This window comes from Ascaphus truei, unplaced genomic scaffold (assembly GCF_040206685.1).
Source record: "Ascaphus truei isolate aAscTru1 unplaced genomic scaffold, aAscTru1.hap1 HAP1_SCAFFOLD_1160, whole genome shotgun sequence".
NCBI lineage: Eukaryota > Metazoa > Chordata > Amphibia > Anura > Ascaphidae > Ascaphus > Ascaphus truei.
In genome coordinates this window covers 72513-86700 of record NW_027454029.1, presented here as the reverse complement: position 1 = coordinate 86700, position 14188 = coordinate 72513, and the positions used below count along the sequence as shown (strand labels likewise).

Here is a 14188-nt window from a genome sequence, read left to right as displayed (position 1 = left end):
ACAGACCGAGCAGCTTATGCATCTAAAGTTACCCGGTCTGCCACCCTCCAGAAAATGAGGAGTTCTGTAGTTACCCTCATTATCTGCATGTATCAGGCTATCCGCCAGATTTCTCCCTCTTTTGAATGCCACCATTGGTGGTACACAGCAACTTTCAGATAATATATCATCATTTTGCAGAATATGCCAGTGTTTAAGAATGGTAGATTTAATAAAACCACCAGCTTGACTGTATATAGTGGTAAATACAAGCCCGTCCTCCTTCTTATTTTTGGTAGCAGTTACCTCTTTATCCAGTGCCCGGTCTAACACAGCAGGAGGATATACGCAGGAAGATATCCCCTAGCCAGGAATCTACCACGTAGTTCTCCAAAAGCTTGTTCAATATGATCCTTCCTGCTCGTGATTTTGCAGACCTGGACTTTCTGTGAAAAAGGTAATGCATCAATAAGAGAAGGAGGATGATGGCTATCTGCCCTTAAAATTGCATTTCTGTCTGTATCCTTTCTAAAAAGATCAGTATGTAACTCCCCATTAGTCTGTGTAATGAGGACATCTAAAAAAGAGAGTTGCTGTGTACTCCATGTATTAGTGAGGAGGACCGGTGAATGGAGACCATTAAGATACTCAAAAAAAGATAACAGCTGATCCTCCGTACCTGTCCATATGAAAAACATCATCAATATATTTGTAATAGCTTTTAATATGCACTAAAAAGTCTGATTTGTAGATGTACTGTACTGCTCTTCGAAATGTGTCATTTATATGTTGGCGTAAGCAGGGGCCATATTACTGCCCATTGCTGTCCCCTTAATCTGCAGGAAGAAATCACTCTCAAATCTAAAATAATTTTTATAGAGAATGAAATGTAAAATGAGCATAATGTATTCAATTGGAACAGTATCACTATAATGGCGAATGAGGGTGGCCTTGATTATCTCAAGACCTTCAACATGGGGGATTATTGTATAAAGGCTAGACACATCTAAACCAACCAGAATATGATTAGTCAGATAACCAGGTGAGTTTTTTTAATTTGTCAAGGAAATCAAACGTGTCTTTGATGTATGAGTTGGCTGTCTGTGCAATAGGTTGTAGAAATGTGTCTACAAATTTTGCAAGGGGTTGATTTGATGAATTAATAGCAGCTATAATAGGCTGCCCCGGGGGATTGTTTAAATTCTTGTGTATTTTGGGCAAGGTATAGAAAATAGGGTATTTAGGATGCAACATAGTTAGAAACTCAGATTCAGGCTCTGTTATCCACCGGGTATTAACCCCCATTTGGATAATTTCCTTAATTTCTCTCGCATAGTTAAAGGTAGGGTCCCTATCCAATTTAATGTAGCAGTTAATGTCACTCAGTTGTCTGATGGTTTCAGTCTTATAATCTGAGTAATTCTGCACTACTAGGGCACCCCCCTTGTCCGCACGCTTAATAATAATCTCATTATTATTAGTCAACATTTTTAATGCTTCCTTTTCCTGAACAGACATATTGTATGTAGCCCTATGTTTGTTTTTTTTGTACCTTGCAATGTCCCCCTTAACCAGTCGTATATATGTGCTGACTGATTGATTTTTAAATGGCGGGACAAAAGTGGATTTGAGCTTGCACATTTTGGTACCTTGATAAGAAGCCGAATTATCTGTCCCTTGCTGGTCAGTGGCCAAATTAACTGTCCCTTGTTGTTCATAGGAGGATTACCTGTCCCTGGTTGGATATTGGAATGCACCGATTCTGTAGACCTGTTAGAAAAAAATGATTTAAGGTTTAATACACGTTCAAATTTAAATAGGTCAACCTCCAAATCAAATTCATTAAACAATGTAGTAGGTACATATGAGGGCCCCCTAGCTAAGACAGACATTTCACATTGATTAAGAGTGTAATCAGACAGATTAACAACCAAGGTGTCCATACTCATTTCTGCTCCGTTGTACGTAGGGGATAGGGTGATCTTCTCTTTCCCCTGGCCCCCGCGTCTAATTTTCCTTTTCCTTTCTCCTTGTCCTTGGATTGGCTTAAAAAAGGGGCCGGACTTTGGCCTCTCTGACGTTCTGTTGAGGAATGGGCTTTTTTGAATTTCAACTTCTTAAAGTGAATAAGATCACTTTTAATTTTTTTCCAGCTTGGTCTTAAGACTATCCAATGATTGTACAACGTCCGTACCAGGGCTAGACTGTTCAATGAGGATTTCCACTTTGAGTATATCCTTCCTTGTGTGGCTAAGTTGTTCCCCCACCTCCTCAATAACCAAAATATTCAAGTCCAAAGAGGCCCTATTAAAGATGTAGTTTAGTCTTTTTTTTTTTTTTTTTACTTCAATAGTTTCATGTGTGCAATCTCTAATTACCTAAAGAACTGTATAGCTGCAGGTCAATTCGTTCTCCATGTATTGATAGGCAAAATTTGGTGACATAATTAGTTAAGGGATCTGTTTTTCTTCTGCTTCTGTCTCTCAGTGGAAGATCATGAATATTCATGAGCACTCCTGCACTGACATGTGCTAGAGGGAGGGCAGGACTGACAAAGGGGTGTGCCAGGGCTTGTGACAGGACATGAAGGGGCAGTGCCTTAGCAAATGGCTGTTAAAATAGAATACAAGAAAATTGGTCTTTCAAAGTTGTTTTTTTAAAAACAGAAAATGCTAAAAGTATTTTTTCTTACTACAGAACTGATTTATTAAAAAAAACACACATGCAGGATATTGACTGAACTGCAGCTTTAAAGCATTGTCCTGCATACAGATCAGAGGCGATGAATGGATATGGATACCTGATGTGAAGCTGGAAATAAGACCGAGAACAATACCGAAAAGACCGTTTCGAGTGATCAAATAGCCGTCACTGTGTAACTCTTCCAATTACCTGCAACTTCATGCAAAGAAATATCAACGCTTGTTTTTAACGTGTTAGCGCCAAGGGGGAATTCAACTGCTGAGAGGTTAAGGGAGTTACTCACCAAACTCAGCGACGCTTCTGTGTCTCTGTGATAACTCCCCCAGGACAGGCCTAGAAACCAGAGGTAACTCAATGTATTTTTGATAAATAGAAACTTGACCTCGGAGACTGTGAGACCCTCTCTCCTTCCCCCCCTTCCCTTGGCTTCCCAAACCCCACCATAACCAATACATAAATAACCACAAACACTAGGTCTGGCGGCCACTGCTTTTTAGTAAAACTTCAATTAACCTAATTAGTGGAAACCCCCTGCCAGAGTGCTCGCTCATTGGGTAAAGGCCAAAGGTACCCGATCCAATGGCCCGTAACTCCCCCCTAGCCGGGCCCCGCCTGTCTGGCGAGAATGGGCCCAGGAACGCACGTGTAAATGAGCCGCGCCCACTCGCCACTCCCAGCCACCTTTTATTTTATTTCTGTTATTCATTTTCATTGTTTATTTATTCTTTTTTTTCTTTTAAACACGTACAACCAACATATTTACCAGTATTCACAATAAAGGGCAGGGTGGGCGGGACTCCCATGGCAGGGCGTAGACTGACCCCGCGCCTCTGTCTAATTTTAACCTCCCTGGCCTTTCCCCCGGCTGTGTCACGTCACTGCCAAAGGGGGGGGGGGTATGGCCAGGGGGGACGTAGTCCACACTCACAGGTAAGGGAGAGCCTAGTCCCTCTGGTCATAGCGCCCAGTCACCGAGGGCTCAAGGCTACTTTTCTGGGTTATTTTGAAACGAGGTACACTGGGGAATATTTAGGGGTCTCCCCAAACAAAGAGAGAACATTTAGGGGTCTCTCCAGACACAGAGAACCCCACACACTTAGATCTGAGGTTTGTGCCCCTATTAGGCCTGGGCCTATTAGTAAGTTCAAGCTCGCTGAGGTGGGCTGAGCCGCGCTGAGCAGATGCACAAACCCCCTGCATCTGTCATCAGCGTGGCTATAGTTTCCCCCTCCGCATGCGTGCTCATGCGTGCAGAAGCTCAGAAACTTTGCCGAAACAGGCAAGTTTCAAATTTGCAGCTCGGGGAAGCGAAGAAGCGGTCACGTGACCGCTCCCATCCAATGGGAGCGGGGACTAGCCCCGCTTCCCGCTCCACCTCCTGACACGCCTCCGCTCTGCCTCTGCTCGGCCTCCACCCCGCCCCCAGAGCGCGCTCACTGCCTCGCCTGCAAGGACAGAAAAAAACACCATTTTCAGCAGGCGAGGCAGAGCAGGAGCGCGGCTCAGCGTGGCTGAACCCTCTATGTCCCAGGCCTTACATGGGGGGGGGGGGGGGGGAGAGAAATACATAGAAACAAAAATAAGGAGGGACAGAGATAAATATAAGAGATAAGATTAAAGGGGGAGAGAGAGACTGACAGGAGAGGGAAAGGAAAGGCAGAGAGTAGGGAGACTTCTCACCCAAGGTGATGAAACAACTCTGACACATGGACACCTTCTCTGGGAAACCTTCCACTACCCATGTGACATTACACCTCCACCGTAGGGGGTCCTGCGTCTGAGGAGTGTGTGTGTAAAGGATCCTGGGGAGGGACGTATAACGCGGGTACTGGGCCTTGGGAGGGGTATATAACAGGGTACTGGGCCTGGGGAGGGGTGTATAACAGGGTACTGGGCCTGGGGAGGGGTGTATAACAGGGTACTGGGCCTGGGGAGGGGTGTATAACAGGGTACTGGGCCTGGGGAGGGGTGTATAACAGGGTACTGGGCCTGGAGAGGGGTGTATAACAGGGTACTGGGCCTTGGGAGGGGTGTATAACAGGGTATTGGGCCTGGGGAGGGGTGTATAACTGGGTACTGGGCCTGGGGAGGTGGGTATAACGGGTATTTGCCCCGTGGAGGGCGGTATAACGTGGTATTGGGGAGGGGGTATAGGTGGCACAGGAGCTCTTGCGATACAGAGTATCACTGTCCCTGGTTACAAACACTTCATGTCTCCTGCAGGTCAGGACACGCACGAAGGTGGAGCCCTTCGTGCCACCAGACGACGAGGCGGGCTAAGAGGCGGACGATGAGGCATACGACAAAGCGGGCGTCAAGTGGTGCGAAGAGGTGGGCTACAAGGCGGCCGATGAGGCAGACAACGAAGCGGATGTCAAGTCTGGCGAAGAGGTGGGCCATGGCGAAGGAGAATACGAGAGGTGTGGACGGATCTGCTGCTTCACCTTTTTTAGGCGGAGAAGAAGCCAGGAGCAGGTAGCAGAGGAGCCAGGGCGTAGATACAGGGGTATTCTAGGGGCCCTGAGAAGTTGGTTTGACCGCAGGACCGCAGATAAGTAAATAATAAATAAATAAATAAAATAATAAGAGGAAAAAATAATAATGATTATTAATGCGCCCCTAGGTGCTCTGCGCGCTAGGCGACCGCCTAATGGACGGTCGGCCCTGCGAGGTATGCGGGACGAAAAGGGGTGAATGGGATAGATATGCAGGGGGATGGGGGAGCAGGTGAGTTATACACAGGGGCACAAGGGCCCCATCACCCGCATCTCTATATACTGAGTGTGCCCCTGTGTATAACAACGCTGATCTGTGCTGCTCCATCTGATCTCACTGCGCAGTGATCCAGGGACCACCCGATCGCCATTTAGTGGGGTCAGGAAGGAATTTTTTCCCCCATTGCACAGCAGGGGTTATGTTTCGCCTTCCTCTGGATCACAGCAACAGACTGCCCTTTGTGCATGAATTATCAGGGAGATCTTTATACACCCTGCATTGGTCTTCACCCCTTTACTGCCGGAGGGGCCTGCAGTGCATTGCTCTGCGTGTTACTATATCGCTCTGCAATGTGCTGCAGGCCCCTCCCAGCAAAGAGATTCATTATTTAAATAAAATACTCTCTTTAATCCAACCTATGTGTAGTGTCTTTTCTATCCGTTGTATCTATTGCTAACAGCTCAGTGATTCTTCCCCAGGACGCTGCACTAGTGTCACGCTGCCAAGCCCGGGTGTGAGGGAGATTTATAGGGTCACATATACACTTCTGCCAAAACACAAGTGCAAGATCTGTCATATCTTTTATTACACAAAACGGTATCTAAAAAGGTAAAAATAACATACATGGGATTCTGCTACAAATATCTCTTTAATTACAAACCAATTTAGAAATCATTCAGATTAGAGTCAAGTGAAAGAAAGGGTTAAGTATCTCATGTACAGTATATGCAGTGTAGGCTGTCCTGCAGCATTACATGCATGGGGGCAAAGGTTAGGAGATATAAGTAATGCTGATCTCAGAGCTGACCGGCTGACCTGCTCTACTGGCTGACCGGCTGACCAGCTGACCTGCTCTACTGGCTGACTGGCTTCCCTTCTTTCAGCTAAATGACCTGAATTGTGGCCCCTGTATCTCCCAATAAAAGCTGCAGTTCAGGCAATATCCATGCATGTGTGTTTTTTTTAATAAATCAGTTCTGTAGTAAGAAAAAATACTTTTAGCATTTTCTGTTTTTAAAAAAACAACTTTGAAAGACCAATTTTCTTGTATTCTATTTTAACAGCCATTTGCTAAGGCACTGCCCCTTCATGTCCTGTCACAAGCCCTGGCACACCCCTTTGTCAGCCCTGCCCTCCCTCTAGCACATGTCAGTGCAGGAGTGCTCATGAATAATCATGAGCTTCCACTGATTGACAGAAGCAGAAGAAAAACAGATCCCTTCACTAATTATGTCACCAAATTTCGCCTATCAATACATGGAGAACGAATTGACCTGCAGCTATACAGTTATTTAGGTAATTAGAGATTGCCCACATGAAACTATTGAAGTAAAAAAAAAAAGAAAAAAAAAAGAAAAGACTGAACTGCAGCTTTAAACGTTTTATTGGCGTATTCTTGTTTGACTCGTTCTATACAGACATTTTCTAAATATTCATTGTGGGATTTGATAACATCTGTAAGATCTCTCAGAATATCACATTCTGTACATTTGTGCTGAAGTTTTTTCCATACTCAATTTACTTAATATTAGTTTTTGGCTTCAATTATTTATATCGAGTCCAAAATACCTTTATACAGAATGCTGTTCCCCTTATCCCACAAATGCTGCTTCATTAAAACCCATGGGTGGCACTTTATGCACTCTCAAACTTTTAGGCAACATCCCTAATTTCCAAAAGTGGGATAAAATCTGTGCATATTTAAATGGTTAATTTTCTTACTCAGACTCCTAAATCCCTCCCCAAATATATCCGTTTCACATAAAAGTGTGTGCGCTTCTCCTTCCGCCTAACTGGCACGTCGTCCTTACGGGCGCCCCTCCGTGTAACTCCACGCTGCCCTCCAGTGGCAAAAGAAATAAGATACATTTACTATACTCGTCTGGCAGCTGCTCCCGTATAAGGTGGGTAACTCTGTATTAGGGGTCTTGGTAGACTATATTTTATACTTATGTCGGATAGATGAGGAATTAATATTCCTAACGGGTTATTGTGAGAGGCCTTAGATCTTATCCTATATGCACTCAGCCCTCGCCTCTCTGACCTTGAACACATACTTCAATCTGATTTTATGAGACTTGAAACTGGATTTCTTAAAACAAACTGATTTTAAACACTGACAAGACTGTAACAATGGTATTTGGGACCAGAGCTAAATTGCTAAAGCTACCAATGACAAAGCTTCAGATAAAAACTAGCTCTAAAACCATCCTAGCCCCTGTTACTTGTTTGAAATATCTGGGTATTCAACTCCCATTTAACATTTGGGTTGCACATTGATACCCTGACATCCAAATCCTATGCCAAACTAGGTGTACTTTACAGGAACAAATCCTCCCTAAGGCCCTCATGCAGTAAGCAGCGATAAGCCACTTATCACCAGCTTATCGCCAAAAAAGCCACACTGATACACACACACACACACACACACACACACACACACACACACACACACACACACACACACACACACACACACACACACACACAGATACACACACACACACACAGATACACAAACACACACAGATACACAAACACACACACACACACACACACAAATACACACACACACACACACACAGATACAGACACACTGATACACACACACACACACACACACACACACACACAGAGATACAGACATACTGATACACACACACCCACCCACCCACTAATACACACACACACACACACACACACACACACACACACACACACACCCACTGATACACACACACACACACACACACACACACACACACACTGATACACGCACACACACACAGAAATACACCCAGCCTCCCCCTGCACCGCCTGCGACCGCGCAGCAACCACTGCCCGCCCCCGAGCCCATCTCCCACACCAAGGGTACGGGGGGAAGTGAGCGCCGGGGGGCAAAGCTGTGAGCGACGGGGGACAAAGCTGTGAGCGCCGGGGGGGCAAATGTGGGAGCACCGGGGGGGCAAAGCTGTGAGCGCCGGGGGGGCAAAGCTGTGAGTGCCAGGGGGGCAAAGGTGGGAGCGCCGGGGGGGCAAAGCTGTGAGCGCCGGGGGGGGGGGGGGGGCAAAGGTGGGAGCGCCGGGGGGCAAAGGTGGGAGTGCCGATGGGGCAAAGGTGGGAGCGCCGGGGGCAAAGGTGGGAGCGCCGGGGGGCAAAGGTGGGAGCGCCGATGGGGCAATGGTGGGAGCGCCGGGGGTCAAGGTACAAGGTGGTACAAAGGTAGGCGCACCCCCGCTACCACCTCCTACTACCCCCCCTGGCTGGGACCCGGGACAGAAAGGGGGCACACACCGCGAACAGAGGAGCCGGGAGCGGGAAGACACGTGTGCTCTGCACAAAGCGGAAGTCCCGCCCCCGGCTTCCTCTGACCTGCCTGCAACCAATCCCCTGCGGGCCGGCCGCCATTGTAAGTCCCGCCCCCGGCATCATCATTCATCCAATCCCATGCGGGCCGGCCGGCATTCTAAGTCCTGCCCCCGGCATTCTCCTTCATTCAGTCTCCCCGGCAGCATTCACACACACACCTAGAAAATACTTACCGGCCGCCGCATTCTCCTCACCGCCGCTGCCCCGCAATACCGGGACCAGGGACAAAAACCGGGACATAACCGGGACGGAGCTAAAATCGGGACAGGGCAGAAAAAAACGGGACTGTCCTGGCAAAACCGGGACGAATGGTCACCCTACTTACAGACTATTCACTTGAGTGGACCATAAAGTGTCTTATAGAGGGAACTCTAAGGTGTCTTAAGATGCATTAAGATATATTATGTATGTAAATATTTATTTATATAGCGCTTTATAAGAGAGGCAATACAGTACAGAGAATTATAGTACAATAAGTGCAACAAACAAAATCAGACAATAGGAAAGGAAATCCCTGGCCTGCAGAGCTTACAGTCTTAATGCTAGATCCATGGAACTCTGTTGTGTTTACGCTAATAACGGGACATTCCTGAAATTTGTACCTGACCCTGTGTGGTAGGCAGAGACACAGGGGCAGTGCCTGCCAATATCATAAAGAGCAGTGCACTTCCTATTTAGTAGAAGTGTGTGTCAGAGTTAAGAGTTCAGTCCAGAGTTAGAGTCTGCTGAGTCTGTCACCTGGCTAGCCCAGGGTGGCAGAGAGAGCCTATATCAATTGGCCGTTGGAGAAGGGGAGCCATCAGCCTCTGAGTAGAGCTGATGCAACCTTAGTTAGGGAGGTGGACCAATTCCTCTCACCCTGTTTAGGGGGCGAGGGAAGAGCTAGCCCCACCCTGGGTGCCCTTGACCTGGGGTGGTGGCAGGGACACAGAGACCATCCTGAGGGAGAGTAGTCCTGTGTGGAGGAAGACACCCTGTACCTGATTGACAGTCTTGTTGCTGCTATTCTGCTGCTGTGAATAAAGAGCTGCGGCTGCTTTTAAAGATATACAGTGTGAGACTGGAATCTCTCATCCCCGAGGGGGGTGGGGGGGACTCTCTGGAAGGATTCCACCCGTATTCCTGGGGCTCAGAGATGGAGGCGCTGCACCATTACATACACAGTTACATAGTTACATAGTAGATGAGGTTGAAAAAAGACGTACGTCCATCAAGTTCAACTTATGCTAAATTCAGACAACAGATACTTTATATCAATATCTATACTTACTTATTGATCCAGAGGAAGGCAAACAAAAAACCCCATTAAGGGGAAAAATTAATTCCTTCCTGACTCCAAGAATTGGCAATCGGATTAATCCCTGGATCAACATCCTTCCGATATATACTTATTTGGTATATCCCTGTATACCTTTCCCATCTAAAAAGATGTCCAACCTTTTTTTGAACAAATCTATTGTATCTGCCATCACAGTCTCCATGGGTAATCAATTCCACATTTTAACTGCCCTTACTGTAAAGAACCCTTTCCTTTGTTGCTGGTGAAATTTCCTTTCCTCCAACCTTAAGGGATGGCCCGAGTCCTTTGTACTGCCCGTGGGATGAATAGTTCTTTTGAAAGCTCCTTGTATTGTCCCTGAATATATTTGTATATAGTTATCATATCCCCTCTTAGACGCCTCTTTTCTAATGTAAATAAATCCAATATAGCTAGCCTCTCCTCATAAGTTAGAATGTCCATCCCCTTTATTAATTTGGTGGCTCTTCTCTGCACTCTGTCTAGTTCCATAATGTCTTTTCTTAGGATTGGTGCCCAAAATTGTACTCCATATTCAAGGTGTGGTCTTACTAATGCTTTGTAAAGGGGCATAATTATGTCTACTTCCCTTCCATCCATTGCCCGTTAATGCAAGATAAGATCTTGTTTGCCTTTGCAGCTACTGCATGACATTGGGCACTATTGCTAAGCCTGCTGTCTACAAGCACTCCTAAATCCTTCTCCATCAAGGATTCCCCCAATATATCTCCATTTAATTTGTAAGTCGCCTTTTTATTCTTGCATCCCAAATGCATAACCTTACATTTATCTGTATTAAACCTCATTTGCCATTTACCTGCCCACGTTTCCAGTCTCTCCAAGTCCTTCTGAAGAGAAATTTCATCCTGCTCTGATGAGACGGAGGCATTTACCCCAGAAACCTGATCCTGTCATCCCCCATACCATCGCGGGAGACTCAGGCCCCCCTGTTGCCAGCAGGTATGCACCACACTCAGACACATAGCCAGACCCTAGTACAGAGGAGGGGGGCCCAATCTGCGATTGGCCCAGGGAAGGGGGGCTACATTGGGAATCGATGTTATTTTTCTTCATATTAATGGGTATCCTCAAAGCTAATGATATGCCAAAATGACGTCCATTAGCAAAACTACAATTGTTTCTTCACTTTTTCTGCTTGATGAATAGGGTGACCAGATTTCGAAAATGAAAAACCGGGACACCTTAAAAAATAATTTATTAAACAAATTACATCACGTGACACCCCCCGTTGCCATGACAACAAGACACTCTGATGCCCCTGCAGTGTTAGTGTGTATAGAGGTGGGGGCTTTGCTTGGGCCCTTCAACTCTTACAGCCAGGGCATTATTGGCCAGGAATGCCCAGTTCGGAGGGGATTACTACTTCAAAATGTATTTGATTCGAAACAACATCAAAAAACTCTAATACCAATAACAAACAACCACAGACAATGATAATCTAAACCATCAAATAAAATGTCTACGGCCCTTGTTCAAGCATGTTTGCGGTACTTACCAGATAAATCAGTGCCTGCAATCCACGACTGTATCCGCCTCTCCGAGCGTCTGAAAGCAATCCAGCGTTCCTGGTGTGTGGCTGAAGAGGTGAGGGACTCCCTCCTCTCAAACGGAAAAGAAGAGCAAAAAATAGAGTTGGAACATACCTATCATACAGGGATGAGAGAGAGACAGAGAATGAGAGAGACACAGAGAGAGACAGAGAATGAGAGAGAGAGAGACAAAAGTAATGTACTGTATAACCATTATACCGTACCCCCTAGTATTCGTGTAATCATTGTCCCACACCCCCTATTACTCACGCTTTGGCAATACTGAAATGTTCTTTTGACAGAGACACACAGAGAGAAACAGAGACACACAGAGAGAGACAGAGACACAGAGAGAGAGACAGAGACACAGAGACACACAGAGAGAGACAGAGACACACAGAGAGAGACAGAGACACAGAGAGAGAGAGAGAGAGAGAGACGGGCCTATTTAGTAAGCGTCGATAAGGCTGCGTCTATAGTATTTCAGAAGGAGGGAAGGCACACACGCTGCAATACACTTGCTGAAGCCTGAGCTTTTTTATGGCTTTGTAGGGTATGCAGCGGGTGCGATTGGGGGCGTGGCAATAAATATTTGGAGGCGTGGCAATAACGTTCCGGCGCGGACGTCACTTCCCTACCTCACATCCCGATCCAGCGGCATTTTTTCAGATGCAGCATCTGAAGCACTGTGCAGACAAGAAGAAAAATGCACACAATGCGCACCAGAGATTAAAATATAGTAAATTATTTATTAATAAAACAAGAAATAACCGAGGGGGATCCAACCCCACCTCAGTACTTTCTTCTCGTTGCTATTGCCACACTATACGTCCTGACGCCGGAAGGGAAGTTGGTACGCGACCAAGACGAGACACCGGATTTACAGTGGAACCACAACATACCACAGATTGCTGGAGGACCACACTGCGAGGGGCGCAGCCTATTGAGTTTCCCGGTCATCGTCCAAAGTCTGGAGCTGCGGATTGACCACCGGATTACCACGGAGCCCGAGCTTGTCTCACACAATGCTTTTACCAAACGGGCGTTTGTGAGTTTGCTATTTTTATCTTGTCCAGGAAATGAAATTGTTAAACCGAATTTACACATGGAGCGGGCGCTTTCTCTTCTTTTTTTTGTTTAGATATCTACCGAGGAGGTAGTTGTTTCCCTGAAGAGAGCTGCCAGGGCTCCAGAGGACGCCCGAATTGGATCCTTTTATGATTGAGTTATAACATAGCTATTAGAGCTAGGTTTCTGGACTTTTATTGTGTTTAGGCCGAGTGTTTATTATTATTTTATTTCAGCTACTTTTTAGTAATTGCACTGTTATTAATTCTGACCACTAATTCTCACTGCCATTATAATCTCTCTCTAGCCACAACCAAATTGCTATATCAGCTATATTATGTATTGGTTATACCAGGAGAGCACAAACTTTTGCAGCTCGCCCCCCTGCCTTCCCTCTGCTGGTGCTCGCGCCCCCCCCCCCTTACCTTGATGCGGCATCACGTGACCTGCAGCGGCATTTGACGAGGGTGACGTCACATGACCCCGCGGCGTAATTTAACATACTGTGCTATATGTATGCACACACAGCTGTCTCTTACACATACAAATACTGTTTTTACATCCCTATACATCAATAGGGACCACAAAGTATCCACACACACACACACACTTTTAGTTGTGCTACAAACTCTCACATTTCCACACCCACCCACACCATTTATATCCACTCCCACTCCACACACACCTTTTGTAAAGCACTGTATATACTGTGGGCTCTCCATTCATTTTTATTCACACTGATACACATACACACTCTTTCATCACTTGCTTTCAGGAACCTTATGACACCTCTAGGCATAAAACACATCCACACCGGGGGAAGGACCAGCACAGATAACATTCCAAGAGACACTGTTTTTAAGTATACCTTTTGCTTGCTTCATTCATTGTAACATCGCCGGAAGAAGAGATCAGTGTATCTCGAAAGCTCGCACAAATAAAAACATTTCGTTAGCCACAGAACGGTATCATCTATTTATTTTTTGATTATTGAAGCTCGGCTAACACGGTACTGATACCTCTATATATATATATATATATATATATATATATATTGCGCGCGCACACACACATATATAACGTTTTATCCAACTTTTTCATTTATCATTTGTAGAGAAAATGAACAATGCCGCCAGAAGTGCTATTTTTCAAAATGTAACATCTCTACTAATTAGTGTAAAATGATACTTCATATAAAGCAGGTTATGGGACCCAGTATAAAATGACCTTCATGTTTCTTATCACATCCCAGTATACAGTATGGATACTTTCTACTGTATTATCACAAGCTGCTAACATGTGACAGGGCTCAGAGTCTGAGCCCAGAATGTGACATACAGAACATTCTCATTCTAAATTTCAAAAAATATTGTGTTGATTTCTGACCTGACTGCCGTGGTTACAGCTCAACCACTCTGTTCTACTGTATGTCACCACTTTCTGCCACAACCAGCTGACGGTGGATCTGCAAGGAGTTCAACGCTCATTGGCATCACATCTGTGGCTT

At 45.7% G+C, this 14188-nt stretch overlaps 1 long non-coding RNA gene across 1 annotated transcript; it reads right to left on the bottom strand.

Annotated features, from left to right (window-relative positions):
* Window positions 1-210: 210 nt before the first annotated feature.
* On the bottom strand, window positions 211-11739 carry LOC142475321 (uncharacterized). Its single transcript, XR_012790880.1, has 3 exons — window positions 11580-11739; window positions 1629-1749; window positions 211-425 (listed from the first exon to the last, which is right to left on the bottom strand). It is a non-coding gene; the product is annotated as an uncharacterized LOC142475321 (long non-coding RNA).
* Between the last annotated feature and the right edge of the window lie 2449 nt (window positions 11740-14188).